Source organism: Nicotiana attenuata, unplaced genomic scaffold (assembly GCF_001879085.1).
Source record: "Nicotiana attenuata strain UT unplaced genomic scaffold, NIATTr2, whole genome shotgun sequence".
Taxonomy (NCBI): domain Eukaryota; kingdom Viridiplantae; phylum Streptophyta; class Magnoliopsida; order Solanales; family Solanaceae; genus Nicotiana; species Nicotiana attenuata.
The window spans coordinates 524-6,612 of NW_017677252.1; the positions used below are offsets into that span (position 1 = coordinate 524).

The window sequence follows — 6,089 nt, forward strand, 5'->3', positions numbered from 1 at the left end:
TTTCTTTTTTTCTTTTCTTCTTCCTTTTTCCTTCTCTCTCTTTTCATTCTTTTCTTTTCTCTTTTCTTTTACTTATCTTTCTCGCTTGTGTTTCTGATCTTTACTATTGATTCCGAAAGAGGGGTATGAAAGAAAATAAATAAGGCTCAAAGGGGTAACAAAGGATAAAGTGTTTAGATAGCAGAAAAAATGCCTTCATCATTCCAATCTTCAAAACATGCCATGTACAAACAAATACAATTAAACCAAAGAAAATCATACATAATATCTCTTGACCGCATCGGAGTTGATGGCCATTTCGACATACTTGCCTTCTATGTCTGTTAAATACAAAGCACCATTGGATAACACTCTCTTCACGATGAACGGCCCCTGCAAATTCGGGGCGAACTTGCCTTTGGCCTCAACCTGATGCGGAAGAATGCGTCTCAACACTTGCTGACCCACTTCGAACTTTCGTAGACGCACCTTCTTATTATATGCTCTTGCCATTCTTCGTTGATACAATTGGCCATGACACACTGCTGCCAATCTTTTCTCATCGATCAAATTCAATTGCTCCAAGCGGGTTTTGACCCATTCATCATCATCAATTTCGGCTTCTGTGACAATTCGAAGGGATGGGATTTCCACTTCTGCGGGTATCACTGCCTCGGTGCCATACACCAACAAATAAGGAGTCGCCCCTACTGAAGTACGAACAGTAGTACGATAACCCAATAATGCGAAAGGCAGCTTTTCATGCCACTATCTAAAACCCTACACCATCTTCCGAAGTATCTTCTTTATATTCTTGTTGGCCGCCTCCACCGCTCCGTTTGCCTTGGGGCGGTAAGGGGTGGAATTGCGATGTGTAATCTTGAACTGCTGACATGCCTCTTTCATCAGATGACTATTGAGATTAGCCCCGTTGTCTGTAATGATCCCCTTTGGTATCCCAAACTGACAAATGATATTTGAGTGCACAAAATCAACCACCACTTTCTTGGTTACAGACTTGAATGTTTTGGCCTCAACCCACTTGGTGAAATAATCAATGGCCACCAGAATAAACCTGTGCCCATTTGATGCTGCTGGCTCAATTGGCCCAATGACATCCATGCCCCACGCAACAAAAGGCCACGGTGCAGACATGGTGTGCAATTCCGATGGTGGAGAATGAATTGCACTTGACACTGATGACACTTGCGCAAAAAACTAATACAATCCCGCTCCATAGTAAGCCAATAATAGCCTGCTCGGAGAATCTTCTTTGCCAACACGTACCCACTCATATGCGGTCCACATACTCCAGAATGTACCTCGATAATGATAGATGTGGCCTGTCTAGCATCTATGCATCTCAACAGCCCAAGGTCCGGAGTTCTTTTATACAATACCCCTCCACTGAAGAAAAATCCACTTGCCAACCGCCAAATCGTTCTCTTTTGATCACCTGTGGCCTGTACTGGATACACCCCCATCCTGATATATTCCTTGATATCATGAAACCAAGGCTCACCATCAAGTTCTTCTTCTACCACATTACAGTAAGCATGCTGGTCGCGGACCTGAATCTGCAAAGGGTCCACATAAGCCTTATCTGGATGATGCAACATTGACGCCAAGGTAGCCAAAGCATCGGCAACCTCATTATGAATCCTCGGAATGTGCTTGAACTCTATTGATTGAAACCTTTGACAAAGATCTTGCAAACATTGTCGGTACGATATAAGCTTCAAGTCCCGTGTTTCCCGTTCCCCTTGGATCTGATGTACCAGAAGGTCCGAGTCCCCCATGACCAAGACTTCTTGGACACCCATGTCTAAAGCTAACCTAAAACCCAAGATACATGCCTCATACTCAGCCACGTTGTTAGTATAATAGAAACGAAGCTGAGCCGTAATAGGGTAGTGCTGCCCTGTTTCAGAAATAAGTACCGCTCCTATCCCAACGCCTTTCATATTGGCAGCCCCATCAAAAAAAAGTTTCCATCCCGACTTTTCGACCTGTTCCAACTCATCAACATGCATCACCTCTTCATCAGGGAAGTATGCCTTCAAAGGTTCATATTCTTCATCCACCGGATACTCGGCCAAATGGTCAGCCAATGCCTGAGCTTTCATCGCAGTCCAGGTCACATAGACAATGTCAAATTCTGTGAGCAAGATCTGCCACTTTGCGAGCCTCCCAGTGGGCATAGGATTCTGAAAGATATACTTCAACGGATCCAACCGAGAGATGAGGTAAGTAGTATAAGATGACAAGTAATGTTTCAATTTCTGTGCTACCCAAGTTAGGGCGCAACACGTCCTCTCAAGCTGAGTATACTTAACCTCGTAAGATGTGAACTTCTTGCTAAAATAATATATGGCCTGCTCTTTCCTGCCGGTGATGTCATGCTGACCCAACACGCAACCAAACGAATTGTCCAAAACCGTCAAATACAGAATCAAAGGCCTCCCTGGCTCTGGCGGGACCAACACCGGTGGGTTTGACAAATACCCCTTTATCTTATCAAATGCTTCTTGACACTCGTCTGTCCACTTGACCGCAGCATCCTTCTTTAACAGCTTGAAGATAGGCTCACACGTTGTCGTAAGTTGAGCAATAAACCTGCTGATGTAATTCAACCTCCCCAACAAACTCATCACCTCAGTCTTGTTCCTCGGAGGTGGCAATTCTTGGATGGCTTTGATCTTTGATGGGTCCAATTCAATACCTCGACGGCTGACTATGAATCCCAACAATTTTCCAGATGGAACACCGAAAGCGCACTTTGTAGGATTGAGCTTGAGATTATACCTGCGAAGCCTTTGGAAGAACTTTCTCAGATCCCTGACGTGGTCAGACTGCCTCCTGGTCTTTACAATTACATCATCCACATAAACCTCAATCTCCCTATGTATCATGTCGTGGAATATGGTTGTCATTGCCCTCATGTAGGTTGCCCCAGCATTTTTCAAACCAAATGGCATGACCCGATAGCAGTACGTTCCCCATGGCGTAATGAATGCCGTTTTTTCTGCATCTTCTTCATCCATTAAGATCTGGTGGTAGCCCGCATAGCAATCCACAAAAGAACCAATCTCATGTTTGGCACAATTATCAATTAATATATGGATGTTTGGCAGTGAGAAGTTATCCTTTGGACTCGCCTTGTTGAGATCACGGTAATCAACGCACACCCTGGTCTTACCATCCTTCTTTGGCACAGGCACAACGTTGGCTAACCAGGTGGGGTACCGCGTAACCCGAATGACTTTTGCATCAAATTGCTTGGTGACCTCTTCTTTGATCTTCACACTCATATCAGTTTTAAATTTCCTCAGCTTCTGCTTGACAGGGGGGAATGCCGGGTCAGTGGGCAATTTGTGAACCACCAAGTCAGTGCTTAGACCCGGCATGTCGTCGTACGACCATGCAAAAACATCTTTGTATTCGAACAGTGCTTTAATTATCTCCTCTTTGAGTTGTGGTTCAAGATGGACACTTATTTTGGTTTCCCGGACATTATCTTGGTCCCCTAAGTTGATTGCTTCTGTATCACTCAGGTTAGGCTTGGGTTTTTCTTCAAAATGGCTTAACTCTTTACTGATCTCTTCAAAGGCCTCATCATCATATTCCCATTCATCATCACACTCAATTTCTTGTATTATTATTTCAGAATTAGATTGGCTTTTAAGACTGGGCCGGAGATTCCTCATGCATGTCATGTCACTGAAACCAGCATAAAAAGGACTGTACAAGAAAGAAAAGAAAAACAAAAATAAAAACTATCAGGAATGAAAAAGAAGGGAAATTGCATTTCATTGAAATTTAAAGATAACAAGGTTTAACACATCCAAACGGATGGAACATAGAATCTGAATTATAACCCTGGAATAATCCAGATTAAAACGGAAAGAAAAATCAAAGCCGACTACCATGACTCCCTCCGAGTAGGAAGAGGAGTAGCTTCCCAATTGCCGATCTTTGCACTGGGCCCCACAAATTGCACATCTGCCTTGCTCGATCCCTCTCCAGCTTCCACCATATTCACATCGTCGAACAACGTTTCAAACCTTTCAAGCAATTCCTTATCTGGACCAACCACAGAACCGGGCATTGTTGTTACTGGGCGCTTTTTGGTACCAGGCCTGACAAATGATCGGGAGAGACGTGGGACGGGCTTTGGAAGAACCCATGCCCTCTGTTTCAACTTTCTGGCTCGCCTTATGTCTGCAGCTGTAGGCTTGAACCCCAAACCAAAGGTATCCAAGTTTTTGGGAAGAGACACCGGCTGTACGATACCTTGCAGAGACGCACCCAAACCCTTGCCAGGTACGAAGCCATTCTTCAACATTTCGGAGGCTACCATGACTGATGCGGCTGATACTTTCGGAATTGGAACACATTCCCCTTCTGGGATTTTCTCAACTGACACTGTGTCAAAAACCTGATAGATCCACGACCCCTTGTCGTCTTCAACTTCGATGAAAGGTATGATGGCATCATTCTGGGCACACAAACTATCCTCGCCGTGCACCACAATTTCCTGTCTGTCCCATTCAAATTTAACCATCTGGTGCAGGGTAGACGGCACTGCCTTGGCGGCATGAATCCAGGGTCGGCCTAGCAAAAGATTGTAAGAAACCGCCACATCCAGCACCTGAAATTCCATAGTAAATTCAACTGGCCCTATTGTCAGCTCTAGCACTATGTCTCGACTGAATCTTTGCCTCTACCGTCGAACCCCCGAACGCAAATACTGTTCTTGTGAATTCTTTCATTGTCCACTTTCAATTTGTCCAGGGTGGAGAGTGGGCAAATGTTTGCGCTGGACCCATTATCAATCAGTACCTGGGTAACCACAGAATCTTCGCACTTCACCATAAGATAAAGGGCTCTGTTATGCTCGGTACCCTCCATGGGCAATTCATCATTAGAAAAAGCGACTGTGTTTACCTCAAAAATCTTGTTTGCTATCTTTTCCAGATGGTTTACAGAGATCTTGTCAGGAACGTGAGCCTCATTCAAGATTTTCATCAACGCCCGGCGGTGCTCGTTTGAATGGATTAACAATGAGAGCAATGAAATCTGAGCAGGCGTCTTCCTCTACTGCTCTACAATAGAATAGTCCTGCACTTTCATCTTCCTCAAAAACTCTTCCGCTTCCTCTTCAGTCACAGTTTTCTTCACTAACACTGGGTTATCTTTGGAGGTTTTGGCTTTTCTTAACTCCTCGGGGGCAAAGCATCTCCCCGAGCGAGTCAACCCATGGGTCTCACAAACATCTTCTTTAACCTCTTTCCCTTTGTAAGTCACTGTCATTCAGCCATAATTCCAAGGGATGGCCTTGCTATTGACTATTGGTAGCTGAGTTACCGGTTTGATAATAACAGGCTCTGTGCGAGCACCTTCCACAACTACAATAGGCTTGTTTACTTCCCCTAGTACCACCGCTTTTGCTTTTCCCTGTTTCACTGCAACCCCGCTTGAGGACTCCTTCTCAACTATCACAACTGGTTTACTGTCTGTCCCTTTCAACTTGATCAACGACTTCCCACTAGTTGACTTTTCAGTCGGCCTGACTTCACTGGACCTGATCATCATTACAGTCTGCGAAGGCTTCTTAGGCTCTCCTCCTTTATGCACTATCTCAATCATATTGGTCTCATGATGGGCTGGCAACGGATTCTGGTTGATATTGGGCCCCTCTGGGGCTTGAACCTCGATCCGATGGGTATCAATGAGCTCTTGAATAGCTGTTTTCAAGTGCTAGCATTTCTCTGTGTCATGCCCTGGAGCACCTGAACAATACTCACAATTAACCGAGTGGTCAAGATTTCTCGAGGGAGGATTCAGCAGTTTAGGCTCAATCGGATTCAACATACCCAACTGTCTCAACCTGTGGAATAGACTAGTATATGATTCTCCCAATGGAGTGAAAGTTTTCTTCTTTTGCAGCCTCTCATTCTTGAAGGCTTGATTTGGTCGGAAACCTGTTCTAGGGGGGTTTCTGTAAGCTCTTGGGGGTGGATAGGTATTTTATGGAGCTAGGTAGGTATTCTGTGGGGTTGGCACACGCCATTGTGCGTGGGCAGGAGGTTGAGTGTATGTTTGAGCGT

General features: G+C 44.8%; 1 pseudogene; it reads right to left on the bottom strand.

Annotated features, from left to right (window-relative positions):
- Positions 1-255: 255 nt before the first annotated feature.
- LOC109221346 lies at positions 256-5,574 on the bottom strand (annotated as a pseudogene).
- Between the last annotated feature and the right edge of the window lie 515 nt (positions 5,575-6,089).